General features: G+C 54.8%; 1 long non-coding RNA gene across 1 annotated transcript in view; it reads right to left on the bottom strand.

The window, feature by feature from the left end:
* Positions 1-446: 446 nt before the first annotated feature.
* Positions 447-21067, bottom strand: part of LOC116660472 — a 37221-nt gene continuing 16600 nt past the window's right edge. The window contains exon 3 of the long non-coding RNA XR_004316017.1: positions 447-1868. This is a non-coding gene — a long non-coding RNA (uncharacterized LOC116660472). The remainder of the gene's footprint in view (positions 1869-21067) is intronic.

Genomic DNA, 21067 nt, shown 5'->3' on the forward strand with positions numbered 1-21067 from the left:
CAGCTGGCTGTGAGGTGTCCCTGCCGAGAGGCAGGGTTCAGCGCCCAGCCCCTCAGGACCCGGAGGCTCCCCTGGGAGTCAGGTGGGCTCCTAACTGGGCAGCCCCTGGCTTCCTCCCGAGATGCTCGTCGCCCCTTCGGGAGCAGCCGTGCAGATTTCCCTGCTTGGTTACCCTGTATCATTTTAAAATACGGGACACTCTGCTAAGTGGAATTCAGTCTTAGTGGGTGTATTTTTTCTCTAGTTCCCAGGCTACTTTCACTGTGTCACTTCAGTTTAATTATGTGTTACTTATTAATGTTTATGTAAAGTTGCAAACAAGCTTTCCTAGGAGAAGATTATTCTCTCTGAATTGATGACAAGTAAGTCTTCCCTCTCTTTTAAATGTTTTTATCTCATAATACCTAAACTTAGCCCAAACACAATAAAAGGATAAGAGACAATTATATTGAGCATCATTTTACTTCACAAGCACATTGTTGAGTAAATAATATGTAATAATATACAATTGACCCTTGAACGGCTCACATCTGAACTGTGCAGGTCCATTTATATGCGGATTTTTTTCACTGCTAGATGCACAGTTGGTTGAATCCACAGATACAGAGGCCAACTGTAAAGTTACACAGATTTTCAACAGCGGGGGATTGGGCACCCCTAAACCCTGCCTGCATTGCACAAAGACCAGCTGCAGGTGTAACGAAGGGGTCTCTATTTCTTGTATTAAGTAACTTTTGGTGAGATTTCACATTGTCGACAGTGTACTGATCACTTTGTGTTCTCTTATCTTATAGAGTGAACTTATTTTAAAACCATGTTTGTCAAAACAAATAAAATGGAGGCCACCACATCTTAAGCCGACAGAATCTAAATGAAGTAAAGGTTTGAGGTATAACCAGGCGAATTCTGTGGGAATTAGCTAACGAAGTAGGGGAGGAATGGGGTCAGGGTTGGGGTCAACACAGTTAAACATGCCACAAAGCATCACCACGTGCTAATGGTGGACGGGTGTGGACGTCCTTTCTAAGCAGCCATCAGTCGGGTCCCACCTGCTTAACCCGGGCACCTGGGTGTCTTCCTGGCCATGGAGCTGCCTGTTTCTGCCCTTCTCCTGGTGGTGTTTGTCCAGGGTGTGCTTTGGATAAAGACATTCCCCTGAGCACAGGCCTGAACACACACATGGGCCCCACAGAAGCACCGATGGCCACTGGTCCCTCTCGCTGTCCCCCACAGCGTGGGGAGGACTATGTCCCAGGTCCGCCTCAGCCCAGCAGGGACTGGAGACCCTTCCAGCCCTGGGGTGAGCTGAAGAGAGGCAGGCAGAGAGAAGCCGGGCCAGTCTCTCCCCAGCCCCAGGGGTGAGGTGGACAGAGGCAGCCTTGCTCCAAGGACAGTCCAGGGGCCATGGGGGCAGGGAGCCCAGGCTGCTCTCTGACCTGAAGAGCATAGGAGTCAGCCGGAGGGTGGGCGGGGACTCAGCTGGCTGGGTCCCACCCCCAGAACTGGGGACTAGACGGCGGTCAGGAGTCTGCGTTTCTCACAGGCGCCCAGGTGAGGCTGGTACAGGTGGTCGGGGACCAGCTGTGAGGGAGGCCATCGCAGCAGAGGAGGTGGGGCCACGGCGTGCTGAGTCACAACTCCTGGACAAGTTCAGACGCCCCTCTCTTCCTCACTCTCTCGGTTGCATCCTGCCCTTGGCCAGGCAATCACCGTTCTAGGTGCCCAGTGGAAAGAAGTATTGAGAAACCTCTCGGGGAAACACTTAAAAGGAAACGGCATATGCTTGTCTTGAATGATCCCAAATTCTTCATAAATTCCTTTAACAAAACAGCTCACAGCACAGGGGTTTCAAAGAGTTTGAAATTAAGCTGAAAAAAAATAAAAAAAAAAACGCTATAAAATCCAGAGGGGAAGGAAGGCAGTTGGGGTCGGGGGGCTTCTATGCACGATAAAAACCGTTTTACACAAGGAAAGAGGTGAAGATTTCATAATTTATAAAGTCAGATCGGGTGAGGATCCAGGCCTTTTATTTTCACATATTAGGGTTTTAAGTCATTTTCCTGGGTTTATAAGCTGAAATGAAGGAACCTGTTTGCAGTAGCCGGGCTCTTACTGGTGGGATGGGCACGGACCAGCCACAGGTCTCCCTCCCTGCACCCGGCCAGGCAGGCCCCGCTCGGATTCTGTGTTTTAAATCAAAGACGTAAAAGGATCTTTTGTGTTACTGCCTTCCTGAGGCAATAAAAAAAAAGGCAATAAAAAAGAATTAGAAGAAAAGACGATTCTAAAAGGTAACTTTTTGATTTTTACAGTTTAGGAAAATCTGGAGGACTCCAGGGGAGCTGCTGCCCTGGGGCTGGCCACCCGGGCCGGCGGGAGCCTCTCCAGGCCAGCTCCCTCCTGCACCCCTGCCAAGCCCCAGCAGCCCAGGTAACTTTCCAGGGAGGTGTCCTGACTGACTTGAAAGGCAGACACTCTCTTTTTGCAATTTCAAATCTTAAACAAGAAAGGCGCTGCCTTTTCACTTGTCCAGAAATCACTGTCTGGTGACACACACGCTAATGAGAGGGTTTTCTGGAAAGAATGGACAGCAGCCGCCACAGGGTAATCCAGGCCGTCCGGGTCCTGCGGTCCCAGCGCCCAGCCTGGTGGGGAGGGCAGAGCTCCACCACCCAGCTGACCGGGCTCCCACAATGGCTTCAAGTCCAGCCAAGGTGAGGGAGCCCTGCTCAGCCCCCTGCCCCCTACTGAGTCCAGGAGGGCAAGGAGCCCAGGCCACAGTGTGGCACACAGAGTGGATTGACATTTTTTTCCTTAAAGTTGAACACAGTTTTCGATCTGTGCACACCAGCACTCCGAAGAGAGCCAAAAATGTACTTTTTAGCCAATGAAAGCATGATTTTTTCCTTGTCTGTTAGGAAAGTGCCTTCCTCCTCCTTCCATCAGCCTGTGTCACCTGCTCCTTGTCACCATTTAATACAAAATCCCCTGCGACGCATATGATCAGAGATCAACTGCGTCACCATCATGGATGAAAGCCTGTAGCTGACGCCCCACGAGCACCGATGTTTCCCCCCGAGCAATGTCAGGAGCTGGAGAAACAGGATGATGCTTCTCAGATTCACAAACCACAAAATATACAGAAAGCTCTTCATCCAGTGAGTTTGGCAAGAACTTGGAAAAGCTTCACCTTCAGTACAAAGCCTTTATACAGTGTGCCCACTTACTTGTAAGAATATGTTACTTCTGAAATTAGGAAAGAAATAAACATTTTAAACAATCAAAGGACAGAACACTTATCTCCTGCTTTGTAACCAACTTTGACTCCTAATGCTGAGTTTTCTCCCTGGTACGTTGCCTCTTATCCAGGTCTGTGTCAAAGATAAAGTAACTTCTAAAACCAAAGTAATTTTCATTCCATCAGGAGGATTAAAATGATACCCAGCAGGAAAGCACTCTGAAGCCGAGTCGGGAAGGGAGATGAGAAGCAGATTCTCACTGATTTTCTCACAAATACAGTTGCCACTGACACCATGAATTCCTCCATGAGCTCCCCCGTGACTGAGCCACACAGAGGCAGCAAGTCGCTAGCGTGCTGACCCTTCAGTCGAGAGCAGAGGAGTGTGTGGTGGCCATGGGCACTGGTGACAACTCCGCCAGGATCAGAAAGCCATTATTCGCTGAGGTGCCAGGAGAGCCCAGCGGGAGAAGGCGCGGGCAGGGCTGGCCTCGCCCACCACCAGAAGGCTCTTGCTTTCCTGAGACGGACGACGTGTCCCCTGCGGGCCTCGTGCTATACCTGGCCCTTCTCCCAAGTCCAGCACACTCTTCGCGCTTGCAGCTGAGCTGGTATCAGCAGCAAGTCCACTTGGACCTCGATTACGACGCTCCTCGGTGACCGTTCCGGCTTCTTCCTGTCAGCCGACCCAGTTCATCCAGCAACGCCCCGAACCACCAGCCCTCACGGTTTACAGCAGCGGAGAGAAAAGGTGTGGCCTGTGCCCACTCAGGTGCCGGTTCTACTCTCTTTCCCACAAAAAGTTAAAAAATAAAACTCCTCCTGGCTGTTGGATTTGGACTAGCCGGTGCTGGGCGTTTTCAGCCACGAACCCCACCTCACACAGGGGGCCCAGCCCCAGCGTCCTCTACGGAGGACAGAAAAGAAGAACTCAGTAACCAGATCAAACTGTCTATCCCGTTTCTATTTGGCCAAAAGAGCTTTTATGTCCAGTAATTACAAGATTATATTTTGTCATGTTCCCCGTGTTTTGTTTCATTCACTTGCCAACACAAATAACCTTTACTAAGTGTAAGTAAAGAGACCCCAGGAAACTGACTTTCCTACCCCAGAAACACCACGGCCAGTTCATCCACCACACTGGGTAATTCATTTCGCACTGGGTTGTTTGTGCCCCGACACATAGGGAGAGGGTAGGAAACCCTGGAACCCAGGATCAGCGAATCTCAGAAAATTCAAAAATCGTGGAGGAACATTCAGATCACTCTGATCCAAACCCTGATCTCACTGAGTAGGGCTCTCGATACGGTGGCGGCTTTAGGCTCAGACCCTGACGAATGAGGAAAAGCCGCGGGCCCAAGAAAAGGGCAACGTGGGCTTGCGGGCAGGCATTCGTGCCTGCTGGGCTTTCGTGGGAACGCCCCACCCGACCTCCAGCCGGGGTGAGGGCTGGCTTTGTGTCTTTCTCTAACGCGGCCAGATGCAGCGACGTAGACTAACTGTGTGCTCAGCATCTGACACCGAAGGCCACTTCTGATCATGTCAGGATACTACCCAAACCCACGAGCTTTTGCTGATTCCTCAACAAACAGACAGCTTATTTTATATTTTCGCACACTCCAGAAACGCTGAACAATTGTAGTTTCCTGAACAAACGGAGCCCTTGAGCAGCCTCCAGGGCGGGCTCCACTTTGCGTCCATCCGGCTCGTTCCTCCCCCCGTTCCCGGAGTCTCGGTTCAGCTGCCCCCTCCTCCACAAAGCCCCGCCACCCCCCACCCGCCCTGCACGGGCTCTCGCCCCTCCCGCACCCGCGCCCGCACGCGGTCCCCTCACACTCGTCTGCCGGCGCGGCCCCTCCTCACTGGACTGCGAGCGCCTCCGTAAGAGTGGAGACTGGGGTCGCTCTTTACCTCCCAGTGCCCTGCCTACTCCTGGGACCCTGGGACGAGCAGAAAGTGTTCCCAAGTGAATGACTATTGTGTCCCAAGTAGACATGACCTGGTTGATGGTGGGAGCCACCTGACTTGTCGCTGCGGTACGGCGTTCTCCGACACACACCGCGCGGCGCAGGGCGCGGCGGGCGGGACACGGACGCATCATCCTGCCGCTTCCCGCAGCCATCGGGCCAGCCGCCCCTGCATCGCCGCCCCCTGAGAGCCTCAGGCTCTGGCCACCATCCCCGCCCCGCCCCCCGCAGAAGAGTGTCATGATGACGCAACACAAGTGACTCGAACAAAAGCCGCACCTCCAGCACTGTGACGCCTCTGTCCCACCCCGTCTCCCTGCCCTTCTCTCTCCCCTGTGTGCTGGGGGAGGGCATGCGGGGGATGTCCTGTGGGGTGGGGCGGGGTGGGGCCCTCGATGTTTCTCATAGGTTCCCTCCCGGACTCCCTGTGGTCTTGAGAACCAGCTTTCAGAATGATTCACCCACCACCAGATGCTCTGGATGGCTGAGGGCTCTTCAGACCCTTAACGGTTCCACAAAGAAGCCAGCTGCCTGGGGTCCGCGTCTGACGACATCCAGGGAGAAACGTGGCCCCCCCTCAGATCCTCTGCTTGTGCATCAGTTCAAGTCACTGTCCGCAGTCCTGGGGCGTGTGAGTGTCTGTGTGTGGGGGTCGCAGACACACATCCCTGTGCAGCATCTTTTCGGCCGGCAGCCGTGATGCAATGTTCAGCCTTTGAAAATCCCTACTTGGAACATTAGAAACATCTGGAGAAACCACATTTCCATGTTGAAATAAAGATAAGTTGTCATTTCTGCTACTCATTTTGAATTTCTCCCACAGCCTGATGAGAGGGTTTTGCCCAGAGCAAGTTATAGAGTATGTAACTAAAAAAGAAAAAAAATTTTTTTAAGGAAAAAACAGATTTGGGGGAGGGTACAGCTCAGTGGTGAAGCATGTGCTTAGCATGCACGAGGTCCTGGGTTCAATCTCCAGTATCTCCATTAAAACAAACAAGCAAACAAACAAACGTAATTACTACCCCCAAAAGAATTTAAAAGAAAAAACCAGATCTTGTAGCATTCGACCAGGAGTGTTCGACCTGCTCCTGGACAACTCAGGCTGGGAGGGCTGAAGCCCAGTGCGGGCGGGGCCCACACGGGCACGTTCGCCAGCCGCTGTTGATTTCCCTGGCACTGAATTCCAGTAATAATTTAGACCTCTGCCTCATAGTGTGTGTATTTGGCCTGGAAATTTAGGCCAATGCGGTAGAAACCCAAGGTTGCAGGCTGATGTTACTTTCACACTTGATGGTCCATCTTCTTGGGTCTGTAATCAAAACTCACCGCTTCTGTCGTGCCCTCCCCGTCCAGAGACAGCGGTGCGTCTGGCCCGCGGGCGCCGCGAGCCGAAGCTCTGCCCGGGACAGCCTGGTGCCTGCTAGCGAGCTCCACGGGCGTTCATCCATCAGCCGACAGAGTCACCTTCATCGTTCTGACATTCTGTCCAGCACCTCAGTGGTCTCTGGCTGAGAGGGAGCCCTTTCATTTGCTGTGGTTCCAGTGCACTTGTGGGAAAAAGTATCAGGCGATTCTGGCTTTCGGATTTCATGCTGGAGTCTGGATACGCGGTTTCATTCCAAAAATACCATCAGAAGTCTGAGGAGACGCCAAGCCGGGGAAAAAACGGCTGACACTGAGATTCAGTCCTGAGCGTCCACAAATATTTCTAGAATCTTTTTTTGTTTTTTGTTGTTTTGGGGGGGGGGGTGTCCAGGAAGCTTTTCTTCAAAGAAAAGCTGAGTCACGGAAGAGCCAGCTCCGTGTGAGGAATGGGTGAGAAGACTCTCCCAGAAGCAGGCCCAGACCCTGCTTCTCCTCCAGGGAGCTCACTGGGGCAGGCTGGACACAGCGCCCGGTTCCCAAACTGTGTTCCAGAAAGCGGGCATCTCTCAGACGTCTCTCCTGGTCAGAGGTCTGCGATGCTACGGCTCAAATCTCCCCAGTTTTCCTTCCTGTGTTGGAAGATTCCAGGAGTCTGACACCCGAGAACTGGACACCCCGGGGGTCTCTGGGTCGCAGCACTGCCAGACGAGACCCTCCCGGGGGCCCCCAGACACGGTCTCTGGGCAAAGCAACACCCTGGCTGATCTGACCACTGTCTGCAGGGAGAGGGGTCCTGGGGAGGAGGGAGGAGGGAGGAGGTGGAGAACCCGGGGCCCACGTGACGTCACAGAGGATGTGAGGAGCCCAGGGACCGCGTTTACGTTGGGTCGTTGCCCAGATGAGGTCAGTCAGAGGAAACGCCGGTCTCCTCTCTCTCTGTGACCAGGAATCCAGTGCAGAACGTCTGCCGACATCCTCCTGCGGCCTCCGGATCCCGCGCAGAGTGACAGAGGGCGTCAACCCAGTGACGGGCGCCCCGCTCCTGGGAAAAAGTATTTCCCAAGGAATCCGAATATCCAGGCACCAGTGGCTTCAACTTCCTTGTAAATACGTGCACTTTAAGGATTTCTGAGAAACGACACACAGAACAAAGTGAAAGGAGAACTCGAGACGTCATCCTACGGCTCAGAGATGGCGCTAAACCTATGGCGTAAAGTAAACAAAACGGTCTTTGTAATCCAGCCTGTCACACAGATTAACTGGTTTTTTTTTTCTTTTTCTTCTCAGTTTTTCTCTTTTTTCCCCCCTTTTTCCTATGGAATGGGTGAAATGCTTTGGGTAAACAGGTAAACCAAAAGATCACTCTGAGCCGTGACCTCAGCTCTCCACTGTCCCCCTGTTTTCCACGTCCTGAAATTTTCCATTCGACTTGGGTGGCTGATTTCACATTTTTTCCTGGACCTCTGCGCCCTGTGGGGTTTGGGACACCACCAAAGACAGGAGCGAGCCGACACCTGCCCACGGTCTCTGGGCTCCTGCCCGGCTGCCGCACAAAACGGCGGGGGGTGGGGTGGGGGGGAGGATGCCCGGGGGACGAGCTGGAGGGGGAGGGACGGCCTGGGAGACTTTGACGGGAAGAGGAATTTCACGCCAAGGCGCGTCCTCAGACACCACGGAGAGGGCTCACGCTCAGCCTCCTCTCCTCACAGGCAGGCTTCCACTCCTTAGAAGGGAAAAGGACAGAGAAATTCAAGTCTGTCTGTGTATTTATAAGGAAACAGAAGCATTTTAGAACTGGAAATAGACTGGTGGGTACCTGGATTGACTTAGAAATATATTTTACCTTCCACAAAAAGACCTGAGCCGGAGGTAAGGTGCCTGCTAAAATCCTAATTGCAAAAGCAAATAAAAGTACCTCCCTGGGGCAGTTTCCCGTCGCCCTCCCAGATGTACATGTAACAGGGAGTCCCAGTCCCCGTGGGGCGGCCGCGCCGCCTGGGAGACGCATTTCTACACCTGAACTCGACTCTTAGAAAAGTGCTCAGAAACGAAGGCTGCACGGGAGGCGACCCCGTCACCATGCAAGAGCTCGGCAAGTTGTTCTCTGAAGACTCCTGTTGCTACCGGTGTTTCCACAGGACCGTGGCGGTTCTGACGTTCCAACACAGCTCTCTTCTTTTAGGAAATTACTGGCTAAGGAGTGGACCCAGCCAGCTCACCGGCATCTGCATTAACAGGTGGGACGTCTCCCCTGGTGACGCTCCCTTTGAAAGGTGCCCCGAGGGCCACGGTTCCACCAAGGAGAGAAAAACTCAGCTTCACAGGTAAGTCTGTCACCATCGTCACCGTGTCCCCTCTTCCCGTCGCGTTCTAACTCCGAGCGAGCCCTTCCTGACTCCCTGGGATGTTCAACCGGCATGATGCTCACCAGGCACCGATGTTCGGAGGTCGTCCTGCGTCTCATTCACCGCCTTCGGTGAGCTCTGCTCGCAGCGCAGAGGGTCAGACCCCGCACAGAGCCACACCTGGCGCCTCAGGAGCCTGTCTGCACGCGGCGTGTCCTACGCGGCACCATGCGTGACACGGGCTAGGTCCTAGACCCTGCACAGCAGAGGACGGTCGAAGCTCAACACCCTGACGGCAGAATTCGTCTCTGCGAGTCATTAAGAGGAAGCTGGGTTCTACCTGCATTTTCTACGGAAACAGACCAAACAGCCCTCCTGACACTGTCACCCTTAATTTACACACCGCTGACTTGATGGAAAGATTACCCAACGCATACCTAATCTGCACTTTATAATGTGCATTTTTCAACATAAACAGCTGCAGGATGAACGTCCAGTAACGATTCCCTTTTTAAGAAGAGACAAAAAGGTAGTGGACCCGTCCTCATGCCTGTCTTTTCGTCTGATTTCGAACCACGCATCCCAGCGAGCCTCTCCTGAGCGAAAAGCAAGAGCGGGCAGCGGGGCTGCAAGGGGGCAGAGCCTCTGCACCTGGGCAGCGACTCCGCTCAGAGGGACTCCAGACGGTGGGTCCGTGTCTGAGGGCGTCCCCTGGCCCTGACCTCAGTCCGGTTTGAATCTGCACCGCTGGGCCTTACGGGAGCCCCTGTCCCCCTCGCCGGCATCGCCGCCACATTAGCACCACGCACGGAGCTTTATGACGCAGCAGCCCTTGCGCCTCAGTTTCACTGAGAAATAACTGGCGTGTATCATGGGATACGGTCAAGGTGCCTGGCATGACGGTGCGATTTACATACAAGCGAGAGGTTTGGCTAACACCCGTCTTCTCACGTAGTTACCGTAGAAAGGAAAGAAGGAAAGAGGAAAGATCCTTTGTCCTTGCGATGAGAACCCTTGGATTTACTCTGTCAGCAGCTTCCACGTGTAGCGGGCAGCAGCGTCCACCCCGTTCCCCACGCTGCACGTTACAGCCCGCGACCCTGCCGACCTTCTCACTGGAAGTTTGCGCCTCCGGCCGCCTCCATTCCGCTGCCCACCCCAGCCTCTGTAACCACAAATTTGATCTCTTTTTCTGTGAGTTTGGTGCTTTGTTTTGTTTTAAGATTCCGTAGTCAAGCGGGATCATAGGTAACCTGTCTTTCTCCGTTTGACGTCTTTCACTTCGATGAAGTCCTCACGGTCCATCCACGTTGCTGCAAATGCAAGACTTGCTTCTTCCTTACGGCTGAGCAGCGTTCCTTCTGTGCACACCTCCTCCTCTCTGTCTGTTCATCCACCACCGGACACTGAGGCTGTTTCCACGTCTGGGCTGTTGTAACCAGTGTGCAGGGAGCACAGGTAAGCAGACATCTTTTGAGTGAGAGTTTCCGTTTCTTTTGGATGTGTTCCCAAGGTAGACTTGCTGGACCATACAGAAAGTTTTATTTTTAAGTTCTTGAGGAACCTCTGTGCTGTCTTCCACAGCGGCTGCACCAGTTGAGGGTCTCACCGCTGGAACGGCGGTCACGGGAAGCCGGGGTGAACACGGCGGGTGGGGGTGTGTGTGCAGACACGGAGCCCCTCTCCCCGAGGCTGACGGTCAGCACGTGGAACAGACAGGATTAGCACCCCGTGACGGCCAGGCGTCCTTCCGCCGCACCCGGGGGCCCTGCTCACAACGGCCACGTTGTTCCCGGCTCTCCTCTGAGCCCTGGGTGAAGGGGCAGCCTGTGGGCGCTGCTGACCTGGTCCCAGCATTCACATCGCCTCTCCAACAATCCAAAAAGGGGCTTTTCACAGTCTTCAGGGGCAGACAGCCTTGAAAACGGCGAGGAAAGCAGGGACCATCCAAGCTGGGATGACTGTCCCCAGGAAAGACGGAGTCAGCGAGCTCTCAGGTGGGCACCAAGGGGCACGAGATGTGGGGGCCACCTGTCCATGTGCAGCGGTCACATCACAGTACAGAATTAACAGTCACCGTGCTGACCGTCAAGCAAGGTGTTCAGTGCGCTTTGGCAAAACCGCCTGCCTTCTCCTCGTGAAGCCCTAGGAAGGGAGCTGCTGTTGTTTCCGTTACTCAGAGGGGAGAGCGGAGCGCAGACGAAACCACTTGCCTGCCACCGAGCAGGACCTGGTCCCCCGCAGGACCCCAGGCTGTCCGCCCACCCCAGGAGGCAGGAGCCCGGAGATGCAGCTCACAGATGTGTGCCCAGCTCCTCCCACTGCTGCCCGGAGCCCCGAGGAGGACGGTGGCAGCCCAGGACCAGGGTATCCCCCGACCTCCTTCCTCAAACCCAGCCCACGTCCGCGGACCTCCTCCCTGCTTGCATGCTTACTTTGTGCAAGTGTGCAGAATATTCTAACTCTGCAGGTACACACTAAGGATACCTGTTTCTCTTCAGCCACCAAAAGAAAAGCTCTGGGGGCCCAGGACAGGCAGAAGAGAGCAGGGTCTGGGGGCCGTGGGGTCTCTGGTGGGATGTGAAGCCGGGACACGTACTCTGAGATTCCCAGAGGCCGGTGGGGAAGCTGTTCCCTCTGCTGCACCCGCAGACCTGTCCTCCTGCCCCGCCAGCCCAGATTGCCACAGACACCCCAAGACTGGTCTGAAGCCAGCTGCCCACCAGGCCAGGCAGGGCAGCATCCCCAGGGCTGCTGGAAGGATCTCTCTGGTGACAGCACCCTCACAGCCCTGCCCAGGTGCCACCGCACTCCCCTCAGCTCGTCAGCCGCCGACTGCTCAGAGGAAAGTGCGGGACGGCTTCCCTGCAACACAGGTTCCACCCTCACCTCCCCCGCACCGTCCTGACCGCACAGACCGTGGGCGCTGACCCGCGAGCCTGGCCCACCACCTGCCCCGGCCTTCCTCCACCGCCGCGGTCCCCCACCACTCAGCTGGGGCATCATCGCCTGGAGTCCCTCTGGACTGCCCCCCGAGCCCAGAACAGGTCCGCTCGGCTGTGTGCCGTCCATCAGGTTCAGGGCTGAGATGAAGTGGACTCGCCTGTGATTGGGAGCTGTCAGCCGGAGAGCCCATGTTTCAGAGTGTGCTTGACTGATCCCTGGGGGCTGAGGTCTAGAATGCACCAACGTAGCTCACTTTTGACTATTGCCTAAAAATAGGAAGAAAACTAGAAAGAGAAGTTACAAATGGAAATCATAAAGCTGGAAGTACCACGGGGAGAGTGAAGCCAGGCCGACTGGGCTCAGGAGCAGCGTGGAGCCGTCGGCCGGAGGACCGCTGGACTCGGGCCAGCGGGCAGCACCGCTCTGCCTGCGCGGAGGAGGGAGAGCCGGCAGGATGGGGTGGAGAGCGTCTCGGGGCCAACGATCACCAGGGCCCCCAAGGAGAGAAGGGACAGGGCTGGGAGAGTCTCAAGGAAGTAACCGAGCAAGTGTCCCAGAGGCGGGACGTGAAAGCCATCAGCCTCGGTCTTCAGAAAGCTAAGAGAACCTGAAACTGGAGGAGCCGTGGAAAGCCAGCCAGGACGCCTCACGTGAACCTGCAGAAAAGCCAAAGCGAAAGCAAAGGGAGAAGAGCTAGCAGCCACCAGAGAGAAACGCCGATTTGCCTGAAAATGGATCTCTCACCTGAAGGCATCGTGGCCGAGAGAGGGGAGCCGGAAACTGGCAAAATGTCCCTCAGGAACGAGGCGGGCTGGGACGAAACCTCAGCGCAAGTGTTGCCAGCAAGCCAGCCCCTCCAGGACGGACCCTGAACGTTCTTCAGGCAGAAGGGAAATGGCATGAAGGAAGGCTCGGAACTTCAGAAGCAAGACGGGAACCTTAGGATGGGTGAGAGTCGGGGTGGACCGAGCAGACTGTTCCTCTTGGGATTTACCTGGGTCACACTTCACGGTCGCGGCGGGCTTTATAAAACCGCCTGGTGTGCTGAAGGGACACCTCAGAGAACTGCGCCGAGTGAGGCACATGTGTCTTCTGTCCAGCACAGGAACTGGGTTCAGTGTCTCGTAGCAACTACAGTGGAAAAGAGCATGGACAGGAGTGTACGTGCGTGTGTGTGTGTGACTGAAACATGATGCTGGGCACCAGAAAGCAACACAACACTGTGAACTGACTGTGCTTAAATGTCAAAAAGATTTTTAAAAAGAGAATAAGCAAATTACAAATACTGCAAAAGGAAAACGCGAGCGCGTCGAGGGAGGGAGGCGATGCCCGGCTCCCACCCCTCGCGGGAATCCGTGCGACGCGGCTCCTGCAGACCGAGACTCGCACCCACGCGGCGACTCCTGCCGCGACCGCTGAGGAAGGCGCACAGAGCCGCAGCCTGGGAGGCTGTGGGAAGAAGCCAGGAGGCACTGACCAACATTAAGAACACTTTCTCCGTCAAAGATGCTGTGAGACGCAAGAAGAGACAGGCTTCCAATCTGGGGAAAACACTGGATACAGAGGATTAGTGCCTCGAGTCCATGGGGCGCCCTCAACAGCAGGAACACAGCTGAGCCGGTCAGACCGTCGGTGGAAGGCGCGGACAGCCCCTCCAGGGAAGAGGACTTACGGACGGCACGCATGCACGTGAGATGCTCGACTTCTCTAGCTGTTACGGAAATGAACCCACAGGGAGGTGTCCCCACACACGTGCTGGATCAGCTAGAACGAAGGACAGCACGGAATGCCGTGGGTGTGGAGAAGCCGGGTCATCCCACATCCTCTTAGGAAACGGCACAGCCGGCTCCCCCGTGCCCGCAGCCGCACTCTGGGGCATTTAACTTGGAGGAATGGAAACTTGTGTCCCACGAGATCTGACCGACCCTGAATGTCTACAGCAACTTCGTGTGCAGTTGCCCCAAACAGGAGCCACCTGACGTCCCCCGGCGGGCGCCGTTTGATACAGCGCGGGCCGTCCCCCCGGGGGCTCTGCTCAGCACTGGGAGAGACGGGCGCCGGGGCGCACGCGGAGCCGCCGGGCCGGGGGTGTGCGGAGGGACAAGGGCTGCTCAGCCGGCCGCACGCTGTGGGATTCCGTCCCTCAGCACCGGGAAAGGGCAGGTTCACGGAGGCGGAGAGCAGCCAGGGGCCGCGAGGACAGGGCGGGCCAGGCGAGGGCGAGCACTCCGGTAGAGCCGCCTTGGGGGTCGGGGGGGTGTCTTGTCATGAGGAGCCTCTGTCTCCCCGTCTGGTCAGAACCCTGGCTGCGGGAACACTGCTTCGGTCCTGCGAGGGTCAGCACTGGAAGAAACAAGCAAAAGGCACCAGGAACTTCATTATTATTTATAAGCGCAGGAGAATCTACAAGGAAATAAAATATTTAGGGAAAAAATTAGACCCGAATTTAATCCCAACGTAATAAAATTAATGAACAAAACAGAGACACCTGGCTCACATTTACACCTTCCGTTTCAACGTGAGAGCTTAAATTAACGTTCAGGCTGGCAGCAGACAGCGACAATGCACTCGACGGCCGTTCAGGAAGCTACATTTTGTTCGTGGTTTTTTATCACAATACCCCACCCCCTCGGGCGACGTCCCACATGAACATCACACTATAGGACAGCACCTGTAACAAGGACGGAAGCAGCTAAGCGTGATAAGAACAAAACTGGGGTTCGAATTTCTTTTTCACTGGAGAAACACTTTAAATAAAGTAAGAAATTTAAACTGATTTGATTTGGAAAATATGTGTCTTTTCAGTAAGATCCGGGCTTTAAAGCAAAAGTAAGGTTTCACTTAAAGGACTTTTCTCCTTTTTGGCCCCAGGCATTTAATTAGAAGCACAATTCACCACGTGTGGCAACTTCGGTCCCAAATGTGCTATTTCTTTAAGCATCACACGTACGGGAGGGTCTGGCTGGTTGACGATAAACCGAGGTAACGTTCAGGATACTTTTGTTTGCAGACAGAAACGGAGAACTTAAGAAGATAATTGGAATGATAGAGTTTCACTCGCATCTAAGGCTAAAGCTTGGCTATATTCACTCCCCCAGCATCACTGTCACCTTTGGGTGACGGGGACGGAGTGAAGGCTCCCTCAGGTCAGCTCGGCACCTGCTGGCCAGGGAGCTTCAGGCCGGGGGCTGAGCAGACAGGGCACAGCGGACGCTCAGGTCCCTGCATCTCAACTCATGTAAACCATCTGTCCCCCACGTCTAAGCGCACTTCCATCTCCCAGCCAGCCCCACCATCAATTTGAAGACCGTGGCTACACTGATTTCAAAGAACAGACTGGATGTGTCTACTTAATGGATTTTTTTTTCTAAACTGAACAGCGAGCCTATTAATCCAAACTCTTGTGGGTAAAAAAAAAAAAAAAAAAATCGCAGTGCAACGGTTACCATTGACTCTTACTCTTAACCCAGGAGAACTCCAGCGCCCGAGAACCACCCATAACCAGCTGTGTGCAAACCCAACTTGGCGATGGCGAGTCCCACTGATTAACCAGGATCACACCAAGGAAGTTTCCTAAACTTTCCAGCCAGATTTAACATGAAAAAAAGAAGAGACATAGCACACCCTGGCAGTGTAGCATCAATATTATTTTTTAAACAATTTAGGATTTGTCTCTTTATCTCCACTCCCAAATGCATTAACTTGGAACCAAAATGATTAAACCTTCGAGAGTGACACATAATCTAAAAATAAGAGAAATGGGGGTGATCTGTAATCACAGGCATCGAGGAATTTCTTCTTGCGTTTTCAGCACACACTGACTTTGAAGAAAGGGCAGGGGCCCCTAAGGAGCATTTTCAGGTTTAGACCCACCAGCTGTTCCATTAGGGACTCGTTCTCGCTATTTTCGTAGGAGCAAATCATTTAGTCTTCAGGATAAAGGATATTTTTGCCTCCTCCAGGCCACTCCGTGACTTTCCGTCCCTGCGCCCCGCCCCCCACGGCCAGTTTCCCTGCTCCACGTTACCACATGGTACCACCTTGCCCAGTGCCAGGCGAGGTGTCTGGATGCCCACGTCGGTTCGGCCCCATCTCAGTGTGACAGGACCTGCTAGGGGAAGCGGCCGAGATCCCGGTGCTGCCGGCGGTCACTTGCTGCTCCCGGCGTTTGGAAAGCAGCCTTGCTTTTTGAACCTACAGATCAATAATCAGATGCAGACATGGGCTCCAGGACCGTCTTCTGGTATTTGCCGTTGAGCACACAATTCCTTTACGCATAGGACGTTCACTTGGACCCTGGCTTCGGGGCCTGGGAGCCCGACCTCCCCCAGCACGAGCGACAAGACAGCCCAGCGAGGAAGCAGCCCACACGCTGGGTCCTGACGAGGATGGACAGTTGCCAAGACCCCCACAAGCTGTAAAGAATGCTCCTTCTCCTTTTATTCTTCCTACCTATTCCTCAAAGGCGGGCGGTGGCGGTGACCCGACCAGGAGGGACCCTGACGCCTCACGTGGCCCCCGGGCCAGGCGGGCGTCCGGCAGCAGTGACCACGGCTGGCACAGTAAGATCTCAACAACAGGCTTCTGGCGAGCGTTACTAATAAGAACAAGTATTAATATCAGTGATTTCATTTCGCAGCACATTCCGATCACAGCCAGTCTAGGACCCGTCTGCACCTCTACCATTTCATACGTCAAAGAAAACACACCTGCGCTGAACTGGCATCTTGCTGGAGAATGGCACCTGACAAAACTTATTTATGGGACCAATTTTCGTTTTCGTTCTCAGATGCCACATGTCTCGGCTCGAGCCCTCGGGGGTCAGGCACTCTGTTCTGACACGCGAGCCCCCTGACTTGTACACCCATCACCCCAGGCCCTGCTGTCGCATGGGGTTCTCCGTGTGTCTGTCTGTGTCCAGGCTTCCCTCTTCTTACAAAGACACCGGTCATGTTGGATGAGACCCCCTCTGAACTTGGTCGCTTCTGCAAAGACCTTGTTCCCAACAAGGCCAGACCACTGGGGCCCAGGCTGGGCGCGTGCTTGTCCTCCTGGCCTCACAAGTCTCTGGGCCTGGCCAGCATGCAAAGCGGGCCCTGTCTTGGATGGGGAGCTCAGCAGGTCCTGCGGGGAACCCCTGAGGCACCCCCCACTGCTGTTTCCACCGTGACAGACCCATCTCACCCGGTAAGTGCCCTGGGCTATGCAGCCCCGTGGGAACGTGGTGGTCGCCTCCAGGCCGTTCCTGTCCCGAGGCCCCCCCGCCCACGTGCAGGCCTCCGCCCAGGAGGTTGGAGACCCCGGACTGGCTGCCGGCCACAGAGCCTGCACCTGCCCGGGGAGCCGCTCCGGCGTCCTCGCCCTCGTGCGCCCTGGGAGCCGGAGGAGGGCTTCTCGCAGGCAGCGTGCTGCTGGGCGCTGTGCTGTATCCTTTCCCGCCAGCTTCTGTCTGTTCTGGCACATGCAGGGCCACCGAGGGCTGTCAGCGGCAGGCAGGGCTTGGGTGGGCCGTGTCGCCACGTGCTTGTCTGGGTCCTCACTCTCCTTCCTTGGTTTTCATGTTCTTGCCTTTCTGTGGGTCACATGCACACTTTCAGGATCCAGTGCTTTTGAGTCAACATGTCCAGAGGAGCCCCCAGCCCTCCCAGCCTGAAGTCAGTGCCACCAGGAGCCCCATCACGGGCCCCCTTCCCCTGCGGCTGCTTCCAGGATCTGGACCTGGGAGCCCTCGGAGAGGGCCTGGCCTCCAGGACTCCGGTCTGGTCCCCCCTGCCCGCCCCCGCCCCTGCTGGCGGGGTGCAGAGGGGTGGGCTCCCCGGGACCCAGGTCACTGGAGGCAGCCGGGAACCCGATCTCCCCCTCCCAGGATTAGACCTGAGCCTACTGGCGGACCTGGGAACACAGCCACTGCCAATAACATCATTTCCACGAGAAAACGAAATCTGCCTTTGAAACAACCAACTTACAAACCAGCTGTATGATCACCACGTGGCCCTAAACTGCGAAGTCCCTCCGCTGACAGCTGCGTGAGTAACAAGTTCGTCCCAGCAAAGCTGCTGCTTAGGAAATACCGCTGTTGAGAAGAGGACCCGCCCGGAGGAGCAGGCGTCCTGCACACTTTCCTCTCTGGCTCTTGTGTGTCTGTGGGACCGCGTCCCCATGCCCCCAGGCCCCTCCCCGCTCTCGAGCTGGGGAGTCCGCTGCTCCGTGCGGACCTGAACACCCAGAAGGAGCCGGCTCACAGACAGCAGAGCTGAGCGTTCGTGTGTCTGTCCGGCAGGAACACAGAGGCAGGCTTGAGTGTGTCTGGAAATATCAAGTCCCCTGACTGGTAATTTAAAAAAAGAGAGAAAAAAGAAAGCTGGACTTGAATATCCGTGTGAAGATCTTGCCCTGCAAACCCTACACATCGTCGTCCATGAAGGAACCACATGTGACGTGGTCCCGGGTCTGCTGGGCCTCACGTGGCGGGAGCCGAACCACAGAAAACAAAAGTGGCCGCAGAGCCACTGATGTCAAAGCAAAGGGGAGGATGAGGTCATGGCACCTGCGTTTGTCTGCTGAGCTGAGACCGGCTTACTCCTCCGGGACCTGGGGTGCTTTGCGGGGACAGGTGAGAGTCCACTGAACACAGTTCTCCCTACTGAGGTCAGAGCGCACAGATAGCATATGACCTCACCTCTCCTAAGGAGCCAAAAAATAGCACACGTCAGCTTATTTACAGAAACAGACTCACAGACACAGGAAACAAACACGGTTTCCAAAGGGGAGGGGGAGGGCGGATCAATCAGGAGTGGGGGATTAGCAGATACAAACTACTGTGTGCAAAGCGGATAAACAACAAGGGCCTGCTGTAGAGCACAGGGAGCTAGATTTAATTTCATGCAATGACATACAATGGAAAAGAATCTGAGAAATGTTCACATGCACACATGTATATGTGCAGCCGAATTGCTTTGCTGGACACCTGACACTAACGTTCCCAGTCGACTACCCTTCAAGAGAATTCTTTTTTCAAACCCAGACCTTTGAACATTGTATCAGAGCTTCCTAGAGCCAGCCTGCTTTTACAAGCAGCAGACCCAGTACAAAGCATGAGGAAGTTAACTTTAATCTTAATCAAGAAGAAACACAGAAGATGACCACAGTCTTCTAGCTCTTAAGGTGTCAGAGGTGAAGAGAATGCATGCTAGTTCTAGAAATGTCCTGATTCCCCAGCAGGAAGGGAACTCCGTCAGGTGGACACGGGCGTGAGTCAGAGGGCCTGTCCCGCCCCCGCTCTGCGCGGCCCGTGACCTCCCACCGTGACAGGCACTGGCATCCTGGCCCACCTGCCCCCTGCCCCCTCCGGGGGCTCTTGCAGAACCCAAGTAAAGGCGTGTCTGTAAGGAGGGCGCCCGTGGTCCTCAGGCATCGGTGGGTTTCTTTCTAACACAAAGTTTAATTTTAGCGTCACTGCTTAGAAAATAATTTCGAAGCAGCATATGGACCCAGCTGTTTCTGTTTGGTGTAGTTTTGAACTTGAAGTGAATTACATCTTCCTTTAAAAGGAGGCCACTTTCTCCCTCTCTGTGAAAGCAGAAGTCAAATAATTACAAATTGATAATAAACATGCCCGAACTTTCTTCTCCGACCGAAACCCCAGGCCTCTGTCTGTGACCCCTACTCGCACTGGGTCTCCCATTTCTTAGGAGACAACTTTCATCTGTTCCAAAGTATGAACTTAATGCATAAACACCGTTTGGGTTTTAACACTCTGTTTAGTTTGATGAACAAGAAGAAGAAGGAAAAAAGAAAGAAAGAAAATGCTACCAAAATCGAACGGTCACACTCCAGGCAGAACAAGGTTTGCTATAAGGCGACCTATTGGCTCGGTAACGTTGGAAAGGAAAGTGGACGTCTCACAGTTCACTGTCAGGGCAGAGAGTGTGGGGCTTTGGCCTGTTTTCCAGCATTAGAAGATCATGATATATAGTGACCTTTAAATGTGTGGCAATGCTGTCCAAGGGGTTTTTGCAATAATGAGAATGTTCTGGAATCAGTGCTGACCAGCATAGTGGCCACGACACACGTACACACTGACCACACGACATGTGGCTGGTCCACTAGGAGCTGAACTGTCCATGTGACTCAGCTTTAAGTCCTTCAGAATTAAACAGCCCCTGCGGTCAGCGCTGTGTTGGGCAGTTCAGCTGCAGAGAAGACTGGGCAACAGAAGGGATTAAAGTCTGCACGACAAGTAACAGACCTGCGCAGGAGAGAGCACAGGGGGAGGCGGGGGCCGCAGGGCGGACGGAGGAGGGTCACACTGGCAAAGACCTCTTGACACCGGCCCCCGATGGCCACGGAGGGCGCCCTGAAGCACGTCCCTGGGGATGGGGTTTTAACCACGCAGGGCTTCCCCGGCAAACCGAGGTGTTGGAAGGAAGTCACACACGAGGGAAGCCCTGACAACTGCCAGGCAGACAGGCAGGTGAGCGAGAGGTCAGGATCGCCTGGGGGTTAAAGAAGTCCCGCAGGGTGGACACCCGTCACAACGCGTCTGTCCAAACCCAGAGGCTGCGCACCAGAGAGCGGGCCCTGGAGTGAGCCGCAGACCCGGGTCTCACGATGCGTCAGTGTGGTTCAGGGACTGTGACAGACCTGCCACCTGGGGGGTGCTGACCATGGGCGGGGGGTGAGCAGGACGCAGGAGGGGCGTGGGAAATCTCGGCTTCTTCCTCTCAGTTCTGCGGTGAACTTAGGGCTGTCCTGAAACATAAGGTCTGTTAGGAAAACGTCTCAGAGGGTTAAGAAGGAGGGGACCAAGATGTGGCGCGAGGGGTTCCAGAGAGCAGACGGAGCAGTCTGAGTCCCGTGTGGGGGCAGAGGGGCGAGGCGTGCACTGGAAGTGGGGGGCAGGGGGGCTGGAAGGTGGGAGAGAGAAGTGGGATGGCTCCCTTGTAACCATTTGAAAGCATGGAGGTCAGTCTGCTGAGAGAGATGTGTCTAACGTACGGGCTGCAGGGGCATTTGTGGAAAGCGACATCGTCTTTCATGACAGTGGGAACAGCCTGCTGTCTGAGGGGCTGGTGTGTTACTGCTCACTTAGCAAGTGACCGATGGCACAGCACTCTTCGATCAAGGAGCCACCCCGTGGTCCAGACTGTCCGTCCTCTCACCGCCTCAGCCCCCCACCGCTCCCCCAGCCCCTCTGTTTCACAGCT

This window comes from Camelus ferus, chromosome 29, assembly GCF_009834535.1.
Source record: "Camelus ferus isolate YT-003-E chromosome 29, BCGSAC_Cfer_1.0, whole genome shotgun sequence".
Taxonomy (NCBI): Eukaryota; Metazoa; Chordata; class Mammalia; order Artiodactyla; family Camelidae; genus Camelus; species Camelus ferus.